A 13,600-nucleotide genomic window follows, 5' to 3' on the forward strand; every position below is an offset into this window, starting at 1 on the left:
TTGTAAAATGTCCCGGCAGCACCAGTGATTCATGGCACTCTCCACTTCCGAGTTGGTGACAGATACATCATCCGAGTCCTCGGCTGGAAGACAGTCTGGCGTCGCCCCTGCATCACCCCCCGTCTTCACGGCAGGATTTGAATCCTGGTTGTGGGAAGTAAGGCCGCTCGAACCTCCGGATATAGTCCGGTGCACCTTCCTCCTGACACATAGAAAACGGGAAGGTCACGGTTGGACGTGACTGTTCAGGTGCAGGTTGGCGAACTCATACCTCTTAGATGAAGGCACGATCGTTTCTTCATTTGCTTTCCGCTTGGAAGGCTTGCCCAGCGCGGGAGCCGATCTCTTTGAAATCGCCGAACATCTCCCCTGTGAAGCACGATACAGTGCGGTGGGTGGGGTAGAATAAGAGCACTCTTTTAGAAAAGGTGTTTCTTAATTATTTACATGTGAAGCAGGAACAAGGCCAGGGTAGTCGGCAGTGATGGCCACTTCTGTGCCGTCATAGCTTGTCTGGTAAAACACTCCCCCCACAAGCACCACGGATATATTTGGATCCTCTTCAAAGCTAGGATCTAGCTCCCGGTTGTGGATCTCCGGCTGTGGGGCAGGACTATGAAGTCCTTCGGTGACCTTCCACCAGTGCTGTCATAACAAACAGACTTGAAATTTATCAAAAGTAATCCGGAAGGGGAATGAGTGGAATAGAGGGGTTGAAGCTTACCCAACTGGGAGGATCATACATAGAATACCCATCTCTGCACTTAATGCAAAGAAACTCCTCTTCCTCCCCTTTAAACAGCTCGGCCAATATTTTGGCCAAAGCGATGGGGGTATCCGGACCCTTCCGGCCATAGCGGGAGGCGTCATCCTCTCCATTGTAGTGCCACATGGGCAGCCCTCTATATTGTAGCGGCTGAACCCCTCGCACTATGGAGGTCGCCATTACCCCGATTATTGTGAGTCCGGACTAAGCGAGCGTCTTTATCTTGCTCATAAGCTGGCAAACTTCTATGCTATCATCCTCTTCAAGACTCCGGGGACACCAACTGTGGCGTTTCTTCAGCGGAACGCTCGCAAATTCAGGAAGACCCTTTCGAACTAGGTCAGGAAGTGCAACGTCCTCAATACAGAACCATTCGGAAGGCCATTCTTCGAATGCCTTCCTTGGTGTGCCGGACAGATATCCAGTACCGGCGATACGCCATACTTCGGCTCTGCCCACTTCAAATATTAACCCCTCGTGATTACGTGGGACAAGAGAGAACAACTTCTTCCACAGCTCGAAATGAGCCTCGATACCCAGGAATAGTTTGCATAAAGCGACATAACCCGCAATGTGCAGAATGGAGGCAGGGGTGAAGTTGTGCAGCAGGAGGCCATAGTATTCCAAAAGCCCTCGGAGGAACGGATGAATGGGAAACCCAACGCCCCTTAGCAGGTAGGGGATGAAACATACTCGCTCTCCCCCGGATGGATTGGGGAAGTCCTCTGCCTAAATCACACCGTCGAAGGGATCTAGCCCCGCTCGAACAGAAACTAGATCAATGGGGGGAAGAAATCCCTGCGTCTGCAGCTTCGTCAATTGACTGTGGGACACTGAACACCTCTCCCACTGGCCTTTCCCTAGGCCGGAACGGGTGGAGGATCTGGGGGCACTAGCCATGCTGGAATGGCTTCTCCTAAGCAGTTTCCGGGGAATTCCTCTGCGTGGTGCAGAATGGATCTAGGATACAATCTCTTTAATAGGTGCTCTTCCTTGCATGGACGGGGTGTTATCTGCAAAAATACCCTGACCTTCCACCTTCGCTTGACACGTGGGAGGTGAAGTTATTTAAGCATAGAAGCCGAGGGGAGCGACATTGAACCGATGGCCGAATACATCACCTGGAATCATTAAAGGAGGAACCTGCCTTGCAATGCCGAAGACAATTTGTGTGCCGAACACCTCGCTATTGAAGACTGGTTCGGGGGCTACCGAGGGAGTCCTGGACTAAGGGGTCCTCGAGCGTCCTGCCTATTATCCATGGGCCGGACTGATGGGTTGTGAAGACATGAAGGCCGAAGACTGTACCTGTGTCCGGATTGGACTCTCCTTAGCGTGGAAGGCAATCTTGGCGACCGACTATGAAGATTCCTTCTTATGTAACCGACTCTATGTAACCCTAGATTCCCCCCTGGTGTCTATATAAACCGGAGGTGTTAGTCCGGAAAGGATATATTTCATTACCATAGTCATACAGGCTAGGCTTCTAGGGTTTACCCATTACGATCTCGTGGTAGATCTACTCTTGTAACACTCATATTCATCAAGATCAATCAAGCAGGATGTAGGGTATTACCTCCACAGAGAGGGCCCGAACCTGGGTAAACATCGTGTCCCCCGTCTCCTGTTACCATCGATCCTAGACGCACAGTTCGGGACCCCCTACCCGAGATCTGCCAGTTTTGACACCGACAGCGGGGGCTAGCGCGCGCAGTGTCCTCGTTTCCTATTTGGTGCAAAAGGGGCAAGAGTAGGTGAGGAGTCCCGAGGCATCAGGCAAAGGTTTCCATATCAGTGCAACAAGACCAAGACCAGCAAGACGGCAGGACGGAGGTCATCGTGGAGCCCAAGATGGCGTCACCGCCAGAGCCTTTGGCAGGCGAAGACTACTTTTGTCAGGATAGCTTGTACTAGTTGTCTCCCTTCGAATTTGGCCATTGTGGGATCTCTTCCCGCTCAATATTTGGGAAGAGGACCAGGGCCTCTATATATAGGACTAGCCACCACCATAGGGAGGCATCTGATTCCGATCCTCAACCACACAAGCAGACCAAGCACAAGAACACCTCACCTCGCGAGGTTGTTCTTCCCTTATAACTGTTCATCCTCATTCCAAGAGGCAATCCACCACACCACATTGGAGTAGGGTATTACACCACAATGGTGGCCCGAACTAGTATAAATCTTGTGTCTCGTGTTCCCTGGGTTCGTCGAGCTAGGCCGTGAAATCATACAAAGTGCGAGCTAGAGAGGGGGAGAGATCTTAGTGTGCACCCTAGTGTTCGAACCTCAAGGGTTTTGCCAAAACCCGAAATCTGACAGATATAGAAGCCCTATGTGATCGAATCCCCCTTCGGCAGATCGTCGAAAAAGGTCCCCAGATGGGATCTCACGGGTACAGAAGATCATGGTGGTGGAAAAGTGGTTTCGTGGCTCCCCTGGATATTTCCAGGGTATAAGAGTATATATAGGCGAAGGAAGTAGGTCGGTGGAGCTACGAGGGGACCACGTGGGTGGGGGCGCGCTTGGCCCCCCTAGGCGCGCCGCCCTGCCTCGTGTCCGCCTTGTTGCTTCCTTGACCTCCACTCCAAGTCTCCTGGATTGCGTTTGTTCCCAAAAAGATCCTCGCAAAGGTTTTAGTTCGTTTGGATTCCGTTTGATATTCCTTTTCTGCGAAACACTGAAATAGGCAAAAAGACAGCAACTGGCACTGGGCCTTCGGTTAGGTTAGTCCCAAAAATAATATAAAAGTGCATATTAAAGCCCATTAAACATCCAAAACAGATAATATAATAGCATGGAACAATCAAAAATTATAGATACGTTGGAGACGTATCAGCCACGGCTCGTCTTCTCACGTTCGTCGCGGGTCGGCGAGCGCACAAGCTACACTGCCCATGGCGCGCGAGCTCCTGCGCTACCGCCCGGCCAATGACCTCTACGATGATTGGCTCGCCCACATCACCAAGCTCATCAACACCGTTGGTGAGGCCCCTGCGTGATGTCGCTTGAAGCTACATCGATTTTTTTCCCAAAGAGGAAGGGATGATGCAGCATAGCGGCGGTAGGTATTTACCACAGATATGAAACTAAGGTTATCGAACCAGTAGGAGAGCCAAGTAACACAACGTAATCATCCCCTGCACACAAATAACAACCACTCGCAACCCGATGTGTTAAAGGGATTGTCAATCCCTTTCGGGTAACAGCGGCAGAAATGGCGTGTTGACGGGAGAGAGTTGTAAATATTGATAGATCGAACGCCAAATAAAATAAATTGCAGTAAGTTATTTTTTGGTTTTTTGGTTTAATAGATCTGAAAATAAAAGCAAATAGAAATAGATCTCGAAGGAAAATAATATGACAAAGAAGACCCGGGGGGCGTAGGTTGCACTAGTGGCTTCTCTCGAGAAAAATATCAAAGCGGTGGGTGAACAAATTATTGTTGGGAAATTGATAGAACCTCAAATAATTATGACGATATCCAGGCAATGATCATTACATAGGCATCACGTCCAAGATTAGTACACCGACTCTTGCTTGCATCTACTACTATTACTCCACACATCGACCGCTATCCAGCATGCATCTAGTGTATTAAGTTCATGGAAAAACGGAGTAATGCAATAAGAATGATGACATGATGTAGACGAGATCTATTTATCTATGGCGGTAGATATAGATCCCATCTTTTTATCCTTAGTAGCAACGATACATACATGCCGGTTCCCTTTCTGTCACTGGGATCAAGCACCGTAAGATCGAACCCACTACCGGGCACCTCTTCCCATTGCAAGATAAATAGATCAAGTTGGCCAAACAAAACCCAAATATCAGAGAAGAAATACGAGGCTATAAGATATCATGTATAAAAGAGATCAAAGAAACTCAAATACTTTCATGGATATAAAAAGATAGACCTGATCATAAACTCAAAGTTCATCGATCCCAACAAGCACACCGCAAAAGAATTACATCATATGGATCTCTAAGAGACCATTGTATTGAGAATCAAGAGAGAGAGATGAAGCCATCTAGCTACTAACTACGGACCTGAAGGTCTACAAAGAACTACTCACGCATCATCAGAGAGGCACCAATGGAAGTGGTGAACCCCTCCGTGATGGTGTCTAGATTGGATCTGGTGGTTCTATACTCAGCGGAAACTAGATGAATATTCCGTCGACTTCCATAGGATTTTGGGAATATTGGGGTATTTATAGAGCAAAGAGGCGGTCCGAGGGGCACCCGAGGTGGGCACAACCCACCAGGGCGCACCTGGGCCTCCTAGCGCACCCTGGTGGGTTGTCCCCTCCTCGGGACTCCCCCTGGTGCAACCAGGGCCCAACATCTTCCTTCTGATCCATAAAAAATCTCCGTAAAGTTTTGTGGCATTTGGACTCTGTTTGATATTGATTTTCTGCGATGTAAAAACAGCAACTGGCACTTGGCACTATGTCAATAGGTTAGTTCCGAAAAATGATATAAAATGATTATAAAACATCCAAGATTGATAATAAAACAACATGGAACAATCAAAAATTATAGATACGTTGGAGACGTATCACTGCGCCATCTTGCTCACCTCATCCTCCGCCGTCCCAGGCGGGCGACGTGGCTCACGGCGCGCCTCCTCCTCCTCTGCATGGCGTGGACCCTGAGCCAAGGCGTGAGGCTCCCCAGTGTGACCCGCCGCGCAGGGCGCCGGCGCATGATGAAGAAAACTGCCAAGTGGTGAAGTGGCGCCAAGGAGAAGCGTGTGCGCTTCCAGCTCCGCCATGTCAAGACCGTGTGCCACTAGAGGCGGCGGCGCGTGGCCATCAAGATCAAGCTCCTCCTCAGCGGCTGGCTCCCGTGAGTGCAGCAGGATGCCGTGCATTCACCCCGGAGTTGCGCCGTGTTGTCTGGCCCAACAGGTTCAAGCCGAATCTGCCCCCATGCTATGATGACACCCCTGACCCCGCCGAGTTCCTCCAGCTCTACGAGCTGAGTATTGAGGCGGCGAACAGCAACGACAAAGTAATGGCAAACTGGTTCCCCATGGCCCACAAAGATGGCGTGTGCTCGTGGCTCATGAACCTTCTGGTGGGGTCGATCTCCTCCTGGGACGAGCTCCGCAAGCACTTCATCACCAACTTCAAAGGCACTCATGACCGCGCTCCTGCGGCAGGCGACCTGCAGCGCATCAAGCAGCAGCCGGGAGAAACCCTGCACAAATACATATAGCGCTTCACCAACGTCCGTCTCAAGACCCCTAAGGTGTCGTACAAGGCCATCATTTCGGCGCTCACTGATGGCATCTGGGACGTCAATATGAAGAAGATATCACCATACACGAAGACCTGTGCTCGGCTCTGGAGATGTTCAACATGGCAACCAAGTATGCGAGGCCAGAGGAAGGTCGCATATCCCTCCTGGAGCTCCCGGAGGCCGATCCTGAAGACAAGAAGGTCAAGGCCAAGGATGTGAAGCGCAAGGGCCCTGCTGGCTGGTAGCCGAACCTGAGATGAAGCACGGCTACGACCATGTCGAACCCTCCAAGGGCAACCGCCCCTTCTGCATCTTCCACAACGTCCACAGCCACAACACCAACGACTGACAGGAGCTCAGGGTTATCTGCGACGGGCGCCTTGGCAGCCGTCCCAAGCATAACGACCTGGCTATGGCCTTGGAGGAGGCCGCAATGGAGGAGGCCGCAGTGGAGGCTGCTGGGACAACCGCGACCCCCACCAGGACTGGCGCGATCAGCCTCGTGAGGATCATTGGCAGGGCAAGCCTCGCGATGGCCCCTGGAGGGACCAGCCTTGTGAGGATCGTCCTCAGGGCAACGCCGGCCTCCCTCCGCTACCGTCGTCACCAAAAAGGAATGATGGCCACCGCTAAGATGATGGGGTTGGGGGCTTCCAAGAGCCTCGTGCCATTGCCCGCATCCTGGGTGGCGCTCAGGCCCTCGCCTTTCATCGTATCTTCAAGCAGTTCGCTCGTGAGGTGAACGCGGACCTTCCCAAGATTGGGGCATCGCGTCCCCTCAAATGGTCCAAGTACGCCGTCACCTTTGACTCTACGGACCAGCTCAAGTGCTCAGCTGTCGCTGGCGCGCTCCCAATGCTCTCCTCACCGACCATCAACAACGTCCTCGTCACCAAGACACTCATAGATGGTGGCGCGAGACTCAACGTCCTCTTTGCCGAGATGTTCGAAAGGCTCTAGGTGCCCTACGACCAGCTCCTCCCCACCAAGCCTTTCTCAGGAGTGACTAACGGCTCCACCGTCCCCTGGGGCAGATTCGTCTCCCTGTCACCTTCGGCAAGCGCGACAACTACCGCACCGAGTTGATCGACTTCGACATTGCCCAAATAAGCCTCATGTACAATGCCGTCCTTGGGTATCCGGCCCTCGGGAAGTTCATGGCAGCGACTCACCACGGCTACAATGTTCTCAAGATGCTAGGAAGCGGCGGCACCATCACGGTCTCCTGCAACGAGACGGATGTGTTGTGCTCCCTTGAGCGCGCCTAATAGGCCGCGGCAGACGAAAACTTAGATGACGAGGGTGCCCTCCGTCCTCCTAAGGTCGTCTGTAGGATAGAAAGTATGTCTAGAGGGGGGTGATTAGAATACTTGACCAAATAAAAACTTATCCTTTTCCCAATTTTAGTTCTTGATAGATTTTAGCAACTTTGGACAAGTCAAGCAATCTTAACACAATTCAAGCAAGCATGCAAAGAGTATATGAGCAGCGGAAAGTAAAGCATACAACTTGCAAGAATGTAAAGGGAAGGGTTTGGAGGATTCAAATGCAATAGGAGACACAGATGTTTTTGTCATGGTTCCGATAGGTGGTGCTATCGTACATCCACGTTGATGGAGACTTCAACCCACGAAGGGTAAGGGCTGTGCGAGTCCACGGAGGGCTCCACCCATGAAGGGTCCACAAAGAAGCAACCTTGTCTATCCCACCATGGTCGTCGCCCACGAAGGACTTGCCTCACTAGCGTTAGATATTCACGAAGTAGGCGATCTCCTTGCCCTTACAAACTCCTTGGTTCAACTCCACAATCTTGTCGGAGGCTCCCAAGTGACACCTAGCCAATCTAGGAGACACCACTCTCCAAGAAGTAACAAATGGTGTGTTGATGATGAACTCCTTGCTCTTGTGCTTCAAATGATAGTCTCCCCAACACTCAACTCTCTCTCACAGGATATGGATTTAGTGGAAAGAGGATTTGAGTGGAAAGCAACTTGGGGAAGGCTAGAGATCAAGATTCATATGGTAAGAATGGAATATCTTGGCCTCAACACAAGTGTAGGTGGTTCTCTCTCAGAAAAAGTAAGTTGGAAGTGTAGGTTTGTTCTGATGGCTCTCTCCACGAATGAAGAGGTGGTGGAGGGGTATATATAGCCTCCACACAAAATCTAACCGTTAAACTCAATTTACCAATCTCGGTGAGACCGAAGGGAAAAACTCGGTCGGACCGATTTAGTAAACCTAGTGACCGTTAGGGTTTTCGGTGGGACCGACTAGTTCAACTCGGTGGAACCGATGTGCTAGGGTTAAGATAAAACCAAAACTCGGTTTGACCGATTACTCAAACTCGGTGGGACCGATATGGGTAATAAGCGAAACAAAGAGTTGGCCAAGCAAACTCGGTGGGGCCGATTGCATATCTCGGTGGGACCGAAAATATTGCAACAGGTAACAGAGAGTTTGCAAGCCCATCTCAGTGAGACCGAGATCCCATCGGTGAGACCGAACTGATTAGGGTTTCTGGCAGTGGCTATGTGAACTGAACTCGGTGGCTCTGGATATAAATAATCGGTGGGGCCGAGTTTGACTTTTGGTTTAGGTCATATGTGGATGTGGGAAGGTAGTTGAGGGTTTTGGAGCATATCACTAAGCACTTTGAGCAAGCAAGCCATTAAGCAACACCTCATCCCCTCTTGATAGTATTGGCTTTTCCTATAGACTCAATGTGATCTTGGATCACTAAAATAGAAAATGTAGAGTCTTAATCTTGAAGCTTGAGCCAATCCTTTGTCCTTAGCATCTTGAAGAGGTTCCACATCCTCTAGTCCATGCCACTCGATTATTGAACTTATCTGAAACATACTAGGTAAAAGTGTTAGTCCAACAAGAGATATGTTGAAATTAATTACCAAAACCATCCAGGGAGCACTTGTGCTTTCAATATCCCCCTTTTTGGTAATTGATGACAACATACATCAAAGCTTTAGATAAAGATATAGAGAATAGCAAGTAAAGCTTTGGAAAGACATGTAACATGCATAGGCTCCCCTTACATGTACGCAATCATGTGAATATTGAATATAGGAGCATGTGAATGCGTAAACATGATAGAGTAAGCAATGTGTTACATGTATCTTGGCTATATGCATCAGAGCAAATGATGTGAATGTGAGAAATGTACCTTCATGCTCATGAGTCCTTCTTGCAAACAGTATGTACATCAGCAAGAACTTCTCATTCACATGACTGTGATGCATATACTTACCTTGTGGTCTTGAGTTGGCTTAGGATGGGATGAACCTGCGCAAACAAGGTTAAATAACACACATACACCTACTGACCAGAGCAAACAAGAGAAACCACAAGAGAACCAAGACTGGGATGACATGTAGAGTGAGTACTAAGTACCACATTGGATATAGACATGCCCCCAAAGGTAAAGATACGCAATAAAATCAGAGATTTCCTTCCCTTAGATGTCTTGCTCCCCCTGAATCTGCATGGGATATTGGGAGAAGATAGGGAACAGAAAATCAGAGCAACAAAAAAAGAAACAATAGAGCTTGAGCTAAAGCAAGCAACCAAACATGTCTTTCCCCTCTTAAAGACATGTGACATCTCTCCTCTTGAACACCAAGCATCTGGGGTCTTTGATGATATTACTTTCTCCTAGTTGAGAAACTCTCTCCCCCTGAGTACTCTCTCTTTCTCCCCCTATAGGAAGGATTAAGCTTTGATGTGATCTCTCTCTCCCCCTTTGACATCAATTTCCAAGAAGGGCTCTTCTGGACATGTGATACAAATGGGTTGGTCCTTGAGTCACAGAGCAAAGCAGCATGTCTAATATGATGCTGGCAGAGGACAAGAATCATTGAGTGGAGCTGGAGCAAATAGAAATCAGGAATAAGTGGCAAGTTGGCTTTCCTGTGATGAAATCGGTGACTCCGAGTTGTGTGCTTCGGTTGCACCGAAGGATTTCGGTTGGGCCGAAGAGAACAAACCGGTGTGACCGAGTTCATCAGAGTGAAACCACTTGTCACCTCAGCTCACTAGACAAGTAAGATCTCACAAGGATATGCAAGGAATTAACTGAAAGATTTGCAATGAATTGGATGCAGAAAATGCAGAACAAAAAGGAAAGAAAAGAAACTAAAAGTTCTAGATGAAGTTTTTTTTTGAAAGGGGAAACAAATATGCAAATGCAAAAGCATGGAGAAACACTAGAGAACTTCATCTAGAAATGGTCGGTGACAAAGTCACCTATGTTAGAATATATTGACTTAGGAGTCAAGTGAGAGCACTTGATCATATGTCATACTCATCGTTTAAGCTCAAAATGGGGTTACCATTTTTTGTTTAAGCCTTTTGATGTATTCACATCTTATCGAGTTGCTTTGACTCATGATTTGGAGTAAAGCTTCTCTAAGATGGAATAACATACCTTGGGTGGTGGTGTTGATCTTGTTCATGTAGTTGAACTTGTGTGGGTTGGTCAAGGTTGATGTAATTCATCAAGGGTTGGGAGCACCACTTGGAGTTTGAGTTCATCTGCCTACATGGGTTAGCTTTGCAAGGAAGAGCACTTGTGTATCCAAAATGACAATCATGAGACTCAACATGGAATTTGCCAAAGGATATGTTTGAATGGTTTCGTGCTTCCTTGTCTTCAACCACCATTGTGTAGAGACTTGGTGATGTAGAGATTGCTCAAGATGTGAGTGAGTTGCAATCTCATAGATTTAGATTCAACCAAGCACCTACACGAGTTAGATAACATGCAAGGTACAAATATATCCAAGACATATGAATAGCATCATAAGAGAAATATCGAGGATTAGTCATAGGCTCATGCCCCGCATGTATCAAATGGAGTTCCTACTCCAAGTTTGAAGCATCAATGATGTTCAATTCACCTCTCAACCTGCAAAACACTTTCTCATCAAGTGGTTTAGTGAATATATTCGCCAATTGCTTATCGGTGTGAACATACTTAAGCTTAATGTCCCCATTTGCAACATGATCTCGAATGAAATGATGACGAACTTCAATATGCTTAGTTCGAGAATGTTGCACGGGATTGTGAGAAATCTTAATAGCACTTTCATTGTCACATAGCAATGGAACATGTTTCACATATATCCCATAATCTTTAAGAGTTTGGGTCATCCAAAGTAATTGAGCGCAACATGAACCAGCGGCAATGTATTCCGCTTCGGCGGTGGATAAGGATACCGAGTTTTGTTTCTTGGAAGACCAAGACACAAGAGATCTACCAAGGAATTGACAAGTACCCGAAGTGGACTTTCTATCAACCTTGTCTCCGGCATAGTCCGAATCGGAGTAGCCAACAAGATCAAAAGACGACCTCTTAGGATACCAAATGCCAAAATTTGGTGTATGGATTAGGTATCTCACTATCCTTTTCACAGCCTTAAGATGACATTCTTTAGGAGCAGCTTGATATCGTGCACACATGCACAAACTTAGCATAATATCGGGATGAGAGGCACATAGATATAACAATGAACCAATCATAGAGCGATAAACCTTTTGATCAACCGGTTCACCATCTTTGGTCAAATCAAGATGTCCACTAGTAGGCATGGGTGTAGTCATACCTTTGCATTCTTGCATATTGAACTTCTTGAATAATTCATTGGTGTACTTCGTTTGAGAGACAAAGGTACCTTCCTTAGTTTGCTTGATTTGCAAACTGAGAAAGAATTTGAGTTCACTCATCATAGATATCTCAAACTTCTCCGACATTAGCTTTCCAAACTTCTCACTAAAATGAGGGTTAGTTGAACCAAATATGATATCATCAACATAAATTTGGCACACAAATAGTTCTCCGTTAACCCTTTTAGTAAAAAGAGTAGAATCAATTTTACCAATTTCAAAGCCTTTTTCAATAAGGAACTTGGTCAAGCATTTATACCATGCTCTAGGAGCTTGTTTAAGACCATAAAGGGCTTTGTGAAGTTTGTAAACATGATTAGGTTTCTTAGGATTGACAAAGTCGGGAGGTTGCTTAACATAAACTTCCTCTTCGATTTTTCCATTTAGAGAAGCACTTTTAATGTCCATTTGGTACAAGGTGATATCATGGTGATTAGCATAAGCATGTAAGATGCGAATGGACTCAAGTCTAGCAACGGGAGCATATGTCTCACCATAGTCCATACCTTCAACTTGTGTGTAGCCTTGGGCGATGAGACGTGCTTTGTTGCGAACCACTTGTCCATCTTCATCTTGCTTGTTTCGAAACACCCATTTGGTACCAATGATGTTGTGGTTATTGTTGGGCTTCTCGACCAAAGTCCACACTTGATTTCTCTCAAAGTTGTGTAGCTCTTCATGCATAGCGTGTATCCAATCCGGATCCTCCAATGCTTCTTCAACCTTCATAGGTTCAATGCTAGAGAGGAATGAGTAATGTTCACAAAAGTTAGCTAAACGAGTTTTAGAGCGAGTGATTCTCCCGGTTTGGATATCATTGTAGATTTGCTCGACGGGATGATCTTTGGCAATTCTTGCTCGAACTCGTGAAAGCTTTTGCTTGGGTCGGGGTGGAACATCCTCTTCATCTTGTTCTTCTTCTTGGCCTTCCTCATTGTTGATGTTGTCGTTCTCTTGTCGTGGTGGAGAAGGGGGTTGTTGATGTTCATCTTGGTGCGCTTCCTCATTTTCTTCATCTTGGCGTGTCCCACTTGTGGATGCTTCCGTATCAACTCTTGGTTCACCCTGTCGTGAGGTAGAAGCTTCCACTTGGACGGACGAGGTACTCTCCTTCACTTCCGTTGGACGAATCTTGCCAATTGACAAGTCTTGAATTGCTTCCGAAGGGTCTTTGTCTCCTACATCAATTGGCAATTGCTCTACTTGCGAGCTGTTAGATTCATCATCTACCGTCTCTTCAACCTTTCAGGTGAAATTGTTGTAGACACGGTAAGTGTGAGAGTTTGAGCCATAACCAAGTAGGAAACCTTCATGAGATTTAGGAGCGAATTTAGAACGATGATGCTTATCAAGAATGTAGCACTTTGAGCCGAATACTCGAAAGTATCCAACTTGGGGTTTGTTACCGGTGAGGAGCTCGTATGCCGTCTTGCCGAGTAGCTTGTGAAGATACAAGCGATTTGTTGCATGACAAGCTGTCTCAACTGCTTCCGCCCAAAAGTGCTTTGGCGTTTTGTACTCATCAAGCATCATTCTTGCCATCTCGATAAGAGTCCGGTTCTTCCTTTCAACAACTCCATTTTGTTGAGGTGTGTACGTAGCCGAGAACTCGTGTGAAATCCCTTCTTCGTCAACAAAGGTGTCCACATTTGCGTTCTTGAACTCCGTTCCGTTGTCGCTCCAAACCTTCTTGATCTTCACGTCAAACTGATTTTGGGCCTTCCTAGCGAAGTTTTTGAAGATCTTTTGGACATGGGATTTGTCATCAAGAAAGAACACCCACGTAAATCTTGAAAAATCATCAACTATGACTAGACCAAATGAGTTACCACCGAGACTCTTGTAGGCATTTGGACCAAAGAGATCCATGTGAAGTAGCTCGAGTGGTCTTCTTGTGGTCATGATGTT

This window comes from Triticum dicoccoides, chromosome 4A (genome assembly GCF_002162155.2).
Source record: "Triticum dicoccoides isolate Atlit2015 ecotype Zavitan chromosome 4A, WEW_v2.0, whole genome shotgun sequence".
Lineage (NCBI taxonomy): Eukaryota > Viridiplantae > Streptophyta > Magnoliopsida > Poales > Poaceae > Triticum > Triticum dicoccoides.